This window comes from Rhinolophus hipposideros (genome assembly GCF_964194185.1).
Source record: "Rhinolophus hipposideros genome assembly, chromosome: 15".
NCBI classification, from domain to species: domain Eukaryota; kingdom Metazoa; phylum Chordata; class Mammalia; order Chiroptera; family Rhinolophidae; genus Rhinolophus; species Rhinolophus hipposideros.
Window position 1 is genome coordinate 44,636,829 of NC_138061.1, and position 17,557 is coordinate 44,654,385.

Genomic DNA, 17,557 nt, shown 5'->3' on the forward strand with positions numbered 1-17,557 from the left:
TCCTTGGCCTTTTTATTGTCTCCATAGTTTTGCCATTTCCAGGATGTTATATAGTTTGAATCATACAAAGTATAGCCTTCTCAGATTGGTTTCTTTCACTTAGTAACATGTGTTTACAGTTCCTACAAGTGTTTTCATGACTTGATAGCTCATTTCTTTTTAGCACTGAATAATATTCCATTGTATGAATGTATCACAGTTTATTTATCTATTCTACTACTTCAGGACATCTTAGTAGCTTCCAAATTTGATAATTATGGATAAAGCTACTGAAAACATCCATGTGTAGGTTTTTGTGTAGACATAAGTGTTCAGCTTCTTTAGATAAACACCAAGGAGCATGATTGCTGCATCATGTAGTAAGAGTATGCTTAGTTTTGTAAAAAAAAAAAAACACATCAAACTGACTTTCAAAGTGGCTGTACCGTTTGGCATTCACACCATCAGTGTTTGAGAGTTCCTATTGTTCCACATCTTTGTCAGCATTTGGTGTTGTCAGTGTTCCAGATGTTGGCCATTCTCATAGGTGAGTAGTAGTGTTATCTATTTGTTGTTTTAATTTGAATTTCCCTGATGACATATTACGTGGAGCTTTTTTTATATGCTTATTTTCCAACTGAACATCTTCTTTGGTGAGGTGTCTGTTAAGGTCTTTGCTCATATTTTAATTGGGTTGTTTGTTTTATTATCACTGAGTCTTGAGGGTTTTGCATAACAGTCCTTTACCAGCTATGTCTTTTACAAATAATTTATCGCAGTTTGTTCTTTGTCTTCTCATTCTCTTGATACTGTCATTTATTTGCAGAGAGAAGTTTTTAATTTCAATGAAGTCTAGCTTATTAGTTATTTATTTTATATGTCATGTCTGTGGTCATTTTAGCTAATAAAACATAACCATACACAAGGTCATCAAGGTTTTCTCCTATGTTATTCTCTAAAGTTTTATACTTTTGCATTTTACGTTAGCTGTGTGATCCATTTTGAGTTAATTTTTGTGAAGGGTGTGTGGTCTGTGTGTAGGCTTGCTTGTTTGCATGAAGATATCCATTCATTCCAGTCTATTTGTTGAATAGATAATCTATGCTCCATTGTATTCCCTTTACCCCCTTTTTGCCTTTTCAAAGACCATATGCTTATATAGGTCTATTTCTAGACTCTCTGTTCTGTTCCATGGATCCATGTTTCTATTCTTTCCCCAGTATCACACTGTCTTGATTACAGTCCTCCAAATTTGTTCTTCTCCTTCAATATTGTGTTGGTTGTTATGAATCTTTTGTTTCTCCAAATGAACTTTAGAATCACTTTGTTTATATCCGTAAAATAACTTGCTGTGATTTTGATTGGAATTGTATTGAATCTATAGATGAAGTTGAAAAGAACCAACATCTTGACAATGTTGAATATTTCTTCCTATGCAGAAACATAAAATTACTCTCAATTTATTTAGTTCTTTGATTTCTTTCATTAGAAATTTGTAGTTTTCCTCTTGTAGGTCTTGTACATATTTTGTTAAATGTATACCTAAGTATTTCATTTTAGGGGATGCTAATGTAAATGGCATTTTGTTTTTAATTTCAAATTCCACTTGTTTGTTATTGCTATATAGAAAATCAGTTGACCATTGTATATTAACCTTGTGTCCTGCATCATTGCCATAACTGCTTATTAATTCCAGGAGTTAATTTTTGTCAATTCTTGCAGATTTTTTATGCAGCCACTCATATCATCTGTGAACACAGACAGTTTTATGCCTTCCTTCCAAAATTGTATTTTTAATTTTTTTTTTCTTGACATTTTGGCATTAGCAAGGACTTCCAATCAGATGTTGAAAAGCAGTAGTGAGAGGAGACATCCTTCCCTTATACCTGATCTTAGAGAAAAAGATTCAAATTTTTTGCAAATAACTATAATATTAGGTATAGGATTTTTGGAAATAGTCTTGATCAAATTTAGAAAATTCCCTTCTACATTTAGTTTACTGAGTTTTTATCATAAATTGATATTAGATTTTATCAAATACTTTTTCTGCATCTGTTGATATATATATATATATATATATATATATATATATATATATATATATATATATATATTTTTTTTTTTTTTTTTTTTTGGCCTGTTGATGCAATGGATTGCCTTAACTGATTTTCAAAGGTTGAACCAGTTTTGTATACCCAGGATAAATGTCTCTTGGTTGTGGTATATAATCATTTCAATTATGTTTTGGATTTAATTTGCTAATATGTTGTTGAAGATTTTTGCATCTATGTTCATGAGAGATATACCTTTATAGTTTTGTGTTTTTTTTGTGATATTGTTCTCTGGTTTTTATTAGTTTTATGCTAGCCTTATAGAACTAGTTAGGACATATTCCTTCTGCTTCTATTCTATGAAAAAATTTACAGAATAAGTATAATTTCTTTCATCAGTGAACCCATTTGGGCCTTACACTTCCTATTTTAAAGGCTGTTAATTATTGATTATATTTCTTTAATAGACATAGGCCAATTAAGATGGTCTATTTCTTTTTATGCGAGTTTTGGCAGGTTGTGTCTGTCAAGGACTTGGTTCATCTGTGTTATCAAATTTGTGGGCATAGATTTGGTCATAGTATTCCTTTATTATCCTTTGAATTTCCATGGACCTGTACAAATGTCCCTTCTTTCATTTCTGATGCTAGTAGTTTGTATCCTCTCTCTTTTATTCTTAGTTAGCTTAGCTTGTGGTTTATCAATTTCATTGATCTTTTTAAAGAATCAGCTTTGTTTTCATTGATTTTCTTTATGAATGTCCTGTTTTCAATTCCGTTGATTTCGGTTCTAATTTTCTTAAGCCTCTGTTTCCTTTCCTCATTTCTAAAAGAAAATAATTCATCAAAAGCACTTAGCAGTGCTTTGGATGTAATAAACAACAATAAACCTTAGTGATTATTGTTATTATCAAGCTTATTAAGAATAGAGTGTTCTGGGATATTTCAAAACAGTTCTGTTTCTCTTCCCCCTGTGAGAAGCAGGACAGGATTTTTCTCCGATTTTTACTGTGAGAATCTGGTCGATGTATTGGAGGTAAATCTCACAATATTATTGACCCCTTCTCCACATTATGACCGAGTCCCCCTGGGGTTTTGAGCACTAAGATTTGTCAACACTGAGACTCCAGCAGCTTGTTAAGTACAGGTCAGATTTTTGAACCCTTGCCCTGGCTTACAAGGGTTTCATTTCTGAAGGCTCTGCTCTGGTAAACCACATCTCTGTATTCGCCTGCCTTTTGCTCCAGCCTATGAACTAACTTGTGTTTTCTCCTCTTGTAGATCTGGGTGGAGTTGTTGATTTTTCATTCTGTTCAGGGTTTTACTTGTTGCTAGGAAGAAGTGGCAACTTTCAAGCGTCTTATATGTATACAGAATCATAAACCAGAAGACATTACAAGAATTTTAAATTCATTTATGAGTACATCCCTTAAAATAAACAAAATAGATATCTTTCAAAGTCTAATGTATTTCTACTAAACTATGTTACAAGCAATACAATTTAATCAAATTTATAACATTCCGTATAGATTTTAACAACTTCCTATTTTACTACTGTTACTTTGTTCCTGGTGGTAAGGATCCCTTTATCTGGCTATTAATCTAATTAACAAATATGGTAGTTTTGTTTATTTTCTGTGATGAATTGGTATTTTCATAATTGAAATGACGCCTGAGATGAATTAGTCAGAATTCTACTTAAACCTACTGCATTTAGCTTTGCAACATCTATAATTAGGTAATAGTGAATTTGTAAATGCAAGATGATATAATCATGCTATAGTATTATCAGATGCTATGGGAACAAAATATAAGCAGTAGCAAACATTATCCTTTGGTGACCCACCCATAGTTATACTTCATATTTTTTAAAGGATTTCTTTTCTTTTTTAAAAATTAAAGTTTATTCGGATGACAATGGTTAGTAAAGTTACATCGGTTTCAAGTGCACAATTCCTTAGGATTTTCCTATTTTTGCTGCAGCAGAAGATGCTGCTGTCCTTTCTGGTTACTCCATTCACACGTCATTCTGCATTTTCTTTGCTTGCTCTGACTGTCACTGAGTGCATCACAGCTGTATGGAACTGACATTGTTAGACCAAAGGCCAGGGCAACACAGTGGCCTTCAGTGTGAAACTGTCATCTCTATAATGACAAATTGACTAAAACGTCCATAGCGTCTTCAAAGTAGACTTTTAAAAAATAAGAAAAGGAAAAGACAACTACAATATTATAAAACAATTTAATTGTTCACAAAATCTGCACATGTATATAAATTTCTTAAAATCATAATAATGATGATATAGTCACAATGAGAAGAACTAGTGGAAAGCTGGCCTCCTCAATGAACTGGTTGCAAAGTGATCAAAAGGAGCACAATCATTCAATGATAATTGATTTATAACAGAATTGATCAAGAGGTAAAATCAGCACTCAAAAAACAATGTGAGAATGTAGAAGGTATAGACAGAGCAAACTGTTAAACCAGATAATAATATTGGCTTTGTACTCTTACCCAAGTTCATGTTACTAGCCCAGGTTAAGAGAGTTTGTAATTATATATAATGCCTAAAGTTTACAAAGCATTTAAAATTTTTATAACATTATATTCTTTTACATATAAAAAAAGAGAAAGATGTATATTACATTTTGGCTTAAGATTTATAACTAGTGATATATAATCTTTTAATGTATTGTATTTGATTTGCTAGCAATTTGTTTAGGATTTTTGCAGAAATATTGGTCTGTAATTTTCTCTTTTTGTGTTATCTTTACCGGGCTTTTGTAGCACGTTATTGTTGGCCTTATGAAATTAGTTAGGAAGCATTGCCTCTTCTTCAATTTTTTGGAAGAGTTTGAGGAGGACAGGTATTGAATCACCTTGGAATATTTGGTAGAATTCACTAGTGAAGCCATCTGGTCCTGGATTTTTGCTTTTGGGGAGGTTTTTGGTGATTGTTTCAATTTCCTTACTGTTGATTGGTCTATTTAGATTTTCCAGTTCTTTGTGATTCAATCTAGGAAGGTTACATATTTCTAAGAATTTGTCCATTTCTTCTAGGTTATTCAATTTGGTAACCAAGAGTTTTTCATAGTATTCTTGTGTGATCCTTGGTCTTTCTGTGGTATCCGTCATAACTTCTCTTTCATTTCTTATTTTGTTCACTTGTGTCTTTTTTTTGTTTGTTTGTTTTTGTTTTTGTTTTTGTTTCTTAGTGAGTCTAGTAAGGGGTTTGCCAATTTTATTCATCTTTTAAAAGAACAAGCTCTTTGGTGCATTAAGTCTTCCTATTGTCTTTTTCTTCTCTGTTTTATTTAGTTCTGCTCTAATTTTTATTATTTCCTTCCCCCTGCAGACTTTGGGTTTAATTTGTTGTTTATTTGGGATTTTTCTTGTTTCTTGAGATAAGCCTGTGATGATATAAATTTTCCTCTTACTACTGCTTTTGCTGCATACCAATAATTTTGATATGATGTATTCTCATTCCCATTTGTTTCTATGTATCTTTTGATATCCCCTTTTATTCCTTCCTTAACCAAGTCATTCTTCAGTAGCATATTCTTTAATCTCCATGTATTTGGGGTTTTTCCTGCTTTCCTTTTCCAGTGGATCTCTAATTTCAAAGCATTGTGGTATGAGAATATGCTTGGTATGATTGCAATCTTCTTAAATTTGCTTAGGCTAGTTTTGTGTCTTAGCATATGGTCTATCTTTGAGAATGTTCCATGTGCACTAGAAAAAATGGGGTACTCTGGTGTTCTAGGATGAAAAGATTATACATCACAATCAAGTGGGGTTCATTTCAGAGATACAAAGATTGTTCAACATATGTAAATAATCAGTGTTACACCACATAAACAAGATAAAGGATAAAAATTATGTGATCATATTAATAGATGCAGTAAAAGCATTTCACAAGACACAATATCCATTTATGATTAAAACACTTAATAAAATGGGTATAGAAGAAAAGTACTTCAAAGTAATAAAGACCACATAACACAAACGCTCAGCTAATATCATGCTTAATGGTGACAAACTGAAAGCTTTTCCTGTAAGATCAGGAAGAAGACAGGGATGCCCCTCTGTCACCATTGTTATTCACATAGTGTTGGAAGTCTTAGCCAGAGCGGTTACACAAGAGATGGAAATAAAAGGCATCCAAATTAGGAATGAGGTGGTCAAATTGTCACTTTTTGCAGACTATATATGGTTCTTTATGTAGAAAACCCTAAACTCCACCAAAAAACTGTAAGAAACAAAAAATAAGTACAGTAAAGATGAAGAATACAAAATCAATGTACAAAAATCTATTGCACTCCTATATACTAACACTGAAATTTCAGGAAAAAGAAATTTAAAAAAATTCCTTTTGCGATTGCAACTTAAGAATAAAATACCTAGGAATAAACTTAACAAAGGATGTGAATAACCTATACACTGAATACTATAAGACATTATTAAGAGAAATTGAAGAATACACAAAGAAATGGAAACACATTCCATGTTCATGGATTGCAAAAATCAACATAGTTAAAATGGCCATATTTCTCAAAGCAATATACAGACTTAATGCAATCCTCATTAAAATCCTAATGCATTTCTTAAGGAAATAGAACAAAAAAAATCATCAGATTTGTATGGAATCACAAAAGGTCCTAAATATCCAAGCAATCCTAAGGAAAGAAAAAAAAAAGAATAAGGCTGGAGTTATCGCACTCCCTGACATGAATTTATACTACAAAGTGATAAGATTCAAAACAGCGTGGTATTGGCAGAGAAACAGATACACAGTCCAATGGAATAGAATTTAGAACCAAGAAATAAACCCGCATATATATCGGCAGGTAATTTTTGACAAAGAGCCAAAAACATATGATGGAGAAAAGAAACCCTGTTCAATAAATGGTGCTTGATAAATTGGAAAGCCATGTGCAAAAGAATGAAACTAGACTGCTACCACGACCATATGCTAGAATTAACTCAAAATGGATCAAAGACCTAAACATAAACCTGAAACAATAAATTGCATAGAAGAAAGCATAGGTACAACTTATGGACCTATGTTTCAGAGAAGATTTTATGAATTTATCCTCAAAGTCAAGGGAGGTAAAAGCAAAAATAAAGGAATGGGCTTATGTCAAACAAAAAAGAGCTTCTGCATAGGAAAATAAACCATTAACAAAACAAAGGGGCAACCAACAGAATGGAAGAAGATATTTGCAAACATTTCCTTTAGGGACTAATATCCAAAATATATACAGAACTCATACAACTCAACAAAAAACAAGCAATCCAATTAACAAATGGCCAGAGAACATGAAAAAAAAACAAAAAACAAACAACAAAAAAAACTTCTCTCAGGAAAACAGACAAATGGCCAACAATACATGAAAAAGAAATGCTCATCTTCACTAGCTATTAGGGAAATGCAAATAAAACCACGATGAGCTATTGCCTCACACCTGTTAGTATGGCTATCATCAAGACAAATAATAACACGTGCTGGAGAGGCTGTGGAGAAAAAAAGAAGCTTCATGCACTGCTGGTGGGAATGTAAACTGGTACAGCCACTATGTAAAGCAGTATGGAGGTTTCTCAAAAACTTAAGAGTAGAATTACCATATGACCCAGAAGTCTTTCTCCTGAGTATCTACCTTCAAAAATCTGAAAGCATTTATTTGTAATGATATATGTATACTTATGTTTATTGTGGGATTATTTACAGTAGCAAAGACATGGAAACAAGCAAAGTGTCCTCCGATAGATCAATGGAAGAAGAAGATGTGGTATATTTGCACAATGGAATATTACTCGGTCATTAAAAAAGATGAAAATACTGCTATGTGTGGCAACATGGATGGATCTTGAGATTATCATGCTAAGGGAAATAAGTCAGACAGAAAAAGTCGAGAACCATATGGTTTCACTCATATGTGGGATATAAAACTGAAAGAAACAAACAAAGAAGACAAGCAAATAAACAAAAACTCATAGATACAGACAACAGTTAAGCGCTTACCGGAATGTAAGGGGGGAAGAGGGGTAGTAGAAGAGAAGAAGGGGGCTAAAAATGTGATGGAAGGAGAATTGAATCTGGGTGGTAACCCACAGTATAAGTATATAGATGGTGTATTATAAAAAGGTACACTTGAAACCTATATAATTTTACTAACCGATATCACCCCAATAAATTTAATAATGGTAAGAAAAAAGATTTATAGCTAGTGACAGAGGTGGACTCAGAATTCAGGATTTCTCACTCTTAGCCTAATGTCTGGTATAGTACACCCCATAATTGTTATGACTAATTCTCTTCTTCATTTCCACGTATCATGATTAAGCCTTCACTAAACTTGTCACCTACAAAGGCAGCTGCTTAGAAAGGGTCTGGATAATTGCAAAGCGATCTGGACATACTTCTTCTTCCTCATCCTGCTTATAAGGAATTCCAAAACCATGCAATCAATGCTTGAGGGTGAGAATTTTAAGTCTTATTTCTGAGCAGGAAGATATATGTGAAATTGAGTATCTTGAATAATTTTTACATCAGTAAATTTTTTATGTCTGATAGCTAGAAATGTGGAAAAACCATATTTTTCCTATTTTTAACATTCTAGGTAGATATAAATTTACATTGCAATTCAGATACAAGTATTTATTTATATATGCATAATTGTTTTGTGTAAAATGTACACATAAATTCAGCTAAACACTAAGGAAAGTATTAAATGATAGACTGTTAAAGAACTTTTCAACTGTTCCTCACATATCTTTCTTTAATGAGCAAATGAAATAATGTCATCATAACAATTTCTTATTCATCAAGGACAAAAATGAGTAGAACACTTTATATACACCTGTCTCAGATTTTCAAACTAAGCTCACAAAAAAGTCCAGTTTTGAAATTAGTGAAACTCTTCCAGTAATTATTTGTAATTACTACATATGTCTGGCATTTAAATGTTCATGTTTTCTTTTAAAACCTTTTTACCTAGCTATAGTTTTCAATAAAGCCCATTTTTAAAACTGCATTCCCCAGTCTCCTGAGTCATGTAGGCCCACCAAACTGTAATTTATTACCAGATAGTTTTCTGAAAACACAAAAGAGATTCAAATTAAATATAGCAATGAGAGGGCTCTAAAGTTAGAGTAGGCATAACACACTGAAAGCAACCACCAACACTTCGTCCATATGTACTATAATCAAAGCTGAGATAAGGTAGGGGAGGAAACTCAACGGGATAGGATTGTAGTTATGTTATGAGTTTTACTACACAGAAGCATAACTTACAAACATAAATCACTTTAGAAGAGAAATGGCTTTAAGTTTGTCATTTATATGCGGTACTTTTTAAAGTATTTAATGTGTATTGCATTAAGAGAATCAAGGAAGAAATAGGCATATGAAACTCATCAGTAAATAAAAGGGAAATCAGATTTTTTAAAAAAAAATTTCTTCTAGCTTTACTACCTTTACAATCTCATAGAAAGTGTTTACAAATGTCACAAGATTAGAGATGTCTGAAATGGAAGATGAAATATCACTATTATACTTTAGAAGGAGTAACTCAATAACATATTATAAAATGCTAGTTTCTCTGGGTCTTAAAAAGATTTCCAAACTTCCCCAAAGACTTTTTTTTGAAATAACACTATAACTCATCTTTGCATTTAAAGGACTAACTTCAAATAATATATTATGATGGTAAATTTGAGATCCAGGAACATAAAATATAATGAGACAAATTTATCATGACATCTAAGATCTAATTCCCAAGAAACAGGAGGACATGTTTTTAACATCCGTATCAGCTGTCTTTTGGGCCTTTCAACTTTGGAGATCCACTTTTCAGTGAAATGCATCTTGGTTATTCATTTATTTACGGTTATATAAAAGCATTTGCTGAAAGGCAGCTTCTTGGGTCGTAAATGAATATCTAGAAATTTATGTGTATGACTATATGATGGTATACCCTGAAAGTTCACGAGAAATAACTTAATTTTTTAGAAGAAAGAGAAAATGCAGTAATAATACAACAATCACAATATCTCTTTACAGAAAAAAAATGTTAATTTTATAAGGTAACAAACAAAAATATAATGAAAAGTTATATGAACAACCATAAAAATATAACATACATAAAAATAAACTTTAAAGGGTATGTGAAGTTCTTCCATAGGAAATATTACAAAATTTGTCTGGAAACATAAATCCAGATGAATGTAGTTATGTAGTTATGTATTTCCCACTACTGTTTAAATGATTATTTACATGCCAAAGTCCCTGTGGTGTATTTGTGGATGTAGAACGTCTTACCTGTACTTTCAGAAAAAGATCTTTCCCAGTGTAGGTTAAAGCTTTAGAAGCACATTTAAGGGGAAAGAGCACAAATTCCCAACCCAAAACAACATTTACTGCTACAAAATTGTCTAGTTATTGGGGAAATTATACTCATTCAAAATTTCTTTATGAGGGCTCACTTTTGACAAAGAATGTTTCTCCCCAAATTCCTAGTCATGTAGATCTGTTCATGAGGGGGAAAACGGATTAGTTTGCATATGGTGACAAGCTCTGAGTGAGGAAATACTTAAAACCTTGGTACCTTCTCTTTGGTGTTTAAAAATAAGTTGCAACTCCTCAGGTTGATTAGGATAATTGTAATTGAGGGTCCTTGGCAAGAAATTCACCAAGCACCGCTCACTGTGAGAAAACGGGCTCTGATCTATTGATCCAGACACAAGAACACGGTGTTGAGAGTTTGAGGGAAGACAGTTAACTCCAGGAATATTCCATACTGAAGGTGAAAGTTGCTATGGATCAGGATACCTGAAATGGTCTTATGCTCTTGGAAAAATATATGAGCATTTATCTGTGAATTAAAATAGCTGAAACCTTGGGAAATTGCTCAGAAGACAAGGTGTATAACATTTTAAAGCCAATTTGGCACCAAAGATCATCTCTTATTGACATCTGTGGAATTATCTATATTCTATATTGAAATTTCTTTCTATGAAAGTAAATAAGATATTTATGTAAAGGATACTTTCAGGATATTATTTTATTTATGTCAATAGCTTCTTCAGAAGTTTCCAGGGAGAAACTGTACCCAAGAATTGGTATCCCTAATAGTTGTACTTCTCCTTGACTGTTTTTCTCTTGTGCGGCCTTGTAGATTTCCTGCATGATCAACCTTCTCTTTCATACTTTGGACCTTGGAAAACTTATTGCTAAATTTGTAGTCAGAAAGGCAAGTGTTTAGAAAATTGGGATACATGTTCTTACTTTTCTTTTTTTACCTTTTCTACCTTTGGCGGAGGTTGATATAACTATAAGTTACCTTAAATCCTTCCGTATTTCTGGGTAAGCATTATAGACCAGACACTGACACTGATCACCATTCACTACTGATAGTCTACGAAAATGAAAGTAAAAGAATAAAAAGGCAGCCTCTTTTCTATTATTCTTTGCTATTGCCATCATTTTAATGTGAGTCTGAAAGGAGAGATAAATGCATTCTTTCAATTTGACTTGTTTATACAGAAGAGAGCACACACTTTTAAAAATACTAACCTATAAGTTATTGATTAAAGCTTAATTATGCTAAAGAAATTATTATGTAAAACTGGAAATAACTAATAATAATAATTTTAACCCTTTGTCTTCTAAGTGACAAATATTCTGCTTTGTGTTTTAACATATATTGTCTCCAATCCTCATAGCAATACTGTATATAAGTAGTGAATTGTTTTACTTATCCCTGTTTAATTCTTAAGTCACTTATGAAGACATATTTGATATGGCAAATTACATTAAGATACTCGTATGTAGGGCAAAACTCAAAGGTCACTTCAATTTCTCCAATTCTACCCTCCTCCCAGGATGGAGATGCTGCCACCCTACAGAGTCCCATTAAAGAACCAACCTTTTACTAACTACAATGGTCCAGATGTATGTGCTGACAATCCAGCTTGGTGCTGTTCAAATAATCTCTACTGAAGTGTCCCTCATCCCCAAAAATGATCCTTTAAATACACATCAATTGAATAAAACCAAAGTTCCCCTAGGGAGTAAAGAATGCTCAAATAGGATGCATTAGCAAATTTTTCTTAGGTGGAATCTTTGTTTTTTACTGTAGTTCCTTTAGACTTTTGCAACTTTGCTTTTGTTAATTTCCCTTTTAATTATAAAGAAGTTCCACAGAAAATGTACGTAACATTTTGTATAGACTAAAAAAGAGCCATATTGCAAGGGAAGGGACAGAGGGAGGAAAGGAATGAGGGGGGTGGGGGAAAGGGAGAGAGAGAGAAACAGAAATTACACCTACCAAATATTTACACATGATTAAGTACTGCACTTTGGGATAGATGATTTCACATGAAAATTGGTGTTTCCCTGTCCTGGAGGCTGTTTGAGAACATAATTACCCATTTGGCACTCAGGATTGTATTTTTCCCAACTCAGACATTAGTAAATGTGTATTTTCCATTTCACAAGTCTATTTAAAGTTCCTATTTTAACACCTGCATTTGAAAACATCTTTCCTCATGTAAACTGTAATGTGTAATGACTTTTCTTTTAGTACTTAAAATTACAAGGCATTATTTGAGTAATTTCCTTATAAAACATTATTCCAAAAAAAACCACTAAGAAACCTATTCTTTTCTCCACAATTTACTGCATTAATTTTTTAAAAGTACACTAGACACTTTTGACCCTAGAACCAAGTAGTTCAAGGAAGATGGTGCAAATCCCACCACCCCTCTAATTTCATTCAGATCCTTAGCAGAAATTATATGTGCTCTGTCAGTACACTGAGGAAAGCAGCATTTAAAATTTGATAAAAGTATTCTTTGGCAACAGTACAAACATAAATAAATATACTAAGTATTATGTGCTGAATTATTTCCCTTCCAAATTCTGATGTCGACGTCCTAACCCCTGGTACCTCAGAATGTGACTTTGTTTGGAGATAGGAGCTTTATGGAGAAAATTGAGGTAAAATGAGGTGATATGGGTGGGAACTAATACAACTGGTCTCCTTATAAGAAGAGAGAGATTAGGACACAGATATAACAGATACAGACGGAGGCCAGATGAAAACAGAGGGAAAAGGTAGCTATCTACAAACCAAAGAGGGAGACCCACAGAAAAAACACCCCGTTGACACCTTGATGTTGGACTTCTAGCTTTTCTAGGCTAGTGCTGAAGAAAATAGTCCTTTGTTGTGGCTGCCCTAGCAAACAAATACAACTAGACATTAAAGAAAACATGAGTATGGATTACCAGAGAGAAAGAAATTATAAAAATAATGCAAAAGACACTGGTCAATATCTGGGTTTATGTTTGTAATCACATGAATTCACATATAGGAAATAAAATAGTGATGAATTTGAGATAGAGACTGCGATTAATACAGCATTCTTTATTTAATTTGTCTAAATTTTCAAATCTACAGAGATTTTTAGAGTACAACTTATGAATACAGTAGCTTTATTGAATCACTTATGAGATACACAACATCATAAGGGACTTCTTCGATAAGTAAATCTTATTTGTATAATTATAGGGTTAGAAGAGATGTTGAGTTAACTTAGAACTTTTTTTTTGACTGAAACTAAATGGAATATACTTTACAATCCATTCATGTGAAATGGTTGTCTATAACTTGTCATGGACATGATTATCTGTCTTTCCAGAAGTAAGCCTTCTACGTTTTCCTTGATTATATAACACTGATTTCTATCAAACTATGTCAAATTGTCAACTATAGTTATCAAATAGGCAACATTTGGGGGTACATATCTTCTTCTATCTAGTTAGTTCTCTGAGTTTGAAACCTAAAGTGAACACAAAATAAATGAAAAACAGTTTTCTTTAAAAATGCTGATTCTTTTATAGAGTCAATATGCAGATTGCAGAATGATCAGTGGGGTTTTTAACACATGATTTTAGTTGGATGACCTTGGGAAATATACCTAATCCATAACCTATAATGAGTATTTTTCAAAAATACAAACTGGAGATACTAATGTTTATCTTGTAGTATCTTTGTGAGGATTCCACTAGATAATGCTTGTAAAGTAGTTACTGTGATGATATTTACATCACTTGTTAGAATTAATTGTAAGTTTATTTTGAGAATGCAATAAGGTGACAAATGCCCACCCGATACATACATAGTGGGCACTTGACTTATTTAAGTTTACCCCACTTCCTCAGAAAATGAACAAACATACCAGTAAGTCTGAGTTTGTGGTGAAACAGGGAGAGAGAGAGAGAGGAGGAAGATTGGTGTGGTTGGTAGATAGGAAAGGTTTTTGGATCTGCATATTCAAACCATCTTTCTTACATAAGTGTAGCTACTTCTCCTTTCTATATTTACATTTTAATTAATTTTTCATCTCATTATTTTTTGTATTTTAGTGTCTTGTATTTCAGTAATGTGCCAAACCATTCATAGTTGATGATGATGATGATGATGATGATGATGATGATGATGATTTTTATTCAAGGGAAGTTTACCAAATATTTAAAGATCAGTTAAAGAAGAGATAAATTTATAGTTGCTTTTGTAATTAATTGTAGTCATATATGATTTACATACTAACTTAAGTGTTTGGAAATATATGTGCACATATAACCCACAGATATTGAACACTTTCCCCACGTAGTTGTCATTTACCTGTGTAGTCTACATGTGTTCTCTCGTATCTTTTTGCCCTCGGGAATATTTTCTGTTATTTTCTAATTTAAGAGGTTTTTTTTCTTTGTTTTTCTGTTTGTAAATAAGGCCAAAAAAACAAAAAAAAAAGTTTCTGATCATGACCTGGAGATCTCTTTATTTGTAAAAGGTAGCAGAAGTGTAAAATACATATGATTGCAGTGTTAGAAGATATGACTAAGATTTACTAGATGAAAATACGCATGTCTCAACCCAGCAGGAGTCTTTCAAAGTTAGTTGCTCTGATTTTTGATTACTCTTGTCACTAAAATTAAAGAGTTGAAGGTAACTTTTCCCATGTGTCTAAGGCAGAATGGGGAGGAGCTGGGAAGGAATCCACATTGGAACTAAGAAATCTGCAAGAATGTCAATTGTAATTTAAAAATATAAAAATTATTTAAAAACCCGCAGGTAATGGCAGATTTCATTGATTTCAGAGATCACCATTCAAACCGTTGTCACCAATAAAACAGCTTTTTCCATTTTAAACTTTCAATCAGCTGAGCAGCAAGCAACAAACGAGAAATTTCTCATCTAGGTGCTGCTGCTTTTTCTGCCTCACCCTATACTTTACTTAGGTTACTAATCAGGTAGTTTTATGACTGTAAGTTCAAAATAATTTGTGAAAATGAGAGGTATTCATCACATCTAACGCAGGATAAAAATAGCTTCTACACAGTCTATACACTTCAAAATAAAATACTCTACTAAGAAAAGAGGCAATTTGTGGCTTTTAAGATGTAAAACTAATTGAGAGTTCCCGATTGCCTTGAGAGGCAGCCTGTAGTTATTGAGTGCTAGTTGTGGTTGCAACTCTGCAACTCTAATAGGAAGGCGAATAATGTAAACGTATAATATACTGCAAAAAGTGCCTTGGGAAAGTGCTTACCTGCATTTAGCATAATTGTTATTATGTTATATAATACACTTAAATGTAATTGGATACAAAACAAGCATGCGATGGAAACCCCATAGTGAATCCCGACAATTACTGTTAACTTTATTTTAAAATATATGTTTATATTTTGAGAAGATAAAATTTGCTTAAGGGGCACTAAACTAGTCTTCCTACATTTTTTTTTTCTTATTACACTGAGAAGTAGAATTGTTTGTTTTGCCTAAGTAAAGTTGAAGTCTATCCAGGGATTAAAAACAAATAGAAATCATCACAAACCAGTGAAAACTCTGTTTCTGGCTCTATTTCTGAAAATCCTTACCTGGAAAATCTATTACAGTAAATAACCTTTGCATATGCTCTTGCAAATGTGATATATCTGTATAAGAAAATTACAGCTACACTCAAAGATAGAAAGTGTTGCTTCTCTGGGTGACATAGTATATATTTTGAGTGTATTTTCTGGGTGCCCCATGCATTGGAGTGCTGTGTGTTGAATGAATTCTTAATGTTGCGGAAGTTGTGGCTACAATAGCCTCACCTCCTTCCAGTATCTGCATTAGCTTCCTTGGTTTTACTAAAATCTAGGACACGTAATGGTCCTGTGGAACACATTCTTTCTAGACCTAGATAAGGAATAGTTCTTGTCCAAGAGTTGTAATGATGTTTAATTTTAAGGAAATAAGGAAAAATAGGTGATGACTTCTTAATTGCAAATTGCAGGCCAATATCATTAAACTGAAATCCTTCATTATGACATCTAGAAAATGAGTGATTAATTAGTCTTGCTTTTAATCATTTTAATACGTGGCTCTTTTAGATAAACCTACCAATTTATGACTTCATTTAATTTGAAATTTCAAAAATTGTCAAGTAGGATATCTGAGACTTAATTGGAAAATGAAGTAATAAATACTATATACTTAATTGTCGAACTATGATACATCTTCCCCCAAGACATTCTGATATGTGCATCCAACAAATCTAGCTGAGTGCACTGATTAAAAGTGAAGAGAAATCGATATCTGATATATACCCACCTTATGTATTTTTAAAATATATTTTCATAAAACATTTGCCATTTTTATTAAATGTACTATTTAATTTATGCCTTGATTTGTTTTAAGTATAACATAAATATGGTAAACACAAAGAACAAATTCCAAGATGTAAAACTACCAAATTCTACCTTTGTAATAGGTACAAGTAGATTTTAATTAAATAACAACAACATAAAAATGATGAGGACCTAATTGTTAGTAGTGAGAAATTTCTTTAGATATCGAGGGAAAGGAAGAGAAAATAAATCACATACTGAGAAGATAGATAATTCACAAATATTATATTATAAAAATATAATATGAGTAACAGAAGGGGCAATGAACGTATTGAATTTTGTAATAAGCCCATCCACGACTGTGATCTGTATCAGACCACAGATTCACAAGTCGCCACACATACTACCTTCTTTTACAGCACAGAATGTAGTTCATCTGAGCAAACCAATCATGTCTTCCCATTCAGTCTTCATTTACATTAAATAATGCATAAAACATGACATTCTGTAAAATCACATTGCTACAGATTCATATATATTTTTACTGACTAGACGGTATCATCTGCAAGGTTTCAGTTGTATGATATGATATTCAGATAGAACTTAAATTATAAAGATACTTAAACCAAAATGATGCAGGATTTAAGTGTCGGCTCAGAAGAGAATTATTAATTAATGTTCCTGTCCCTAAAGTCAGAGAAGATTTTTGAGTAAAACCTATGAATAGAATGGAATAACATTTTAGACTATGTAACATTGCAAAGCACATCAAAGGCTCTATTGCTTAGAGGCCCTCATTCTCTTCCTGAATGAGACCACACAGTCTCATTGATTTCCATACAGTCTTGTC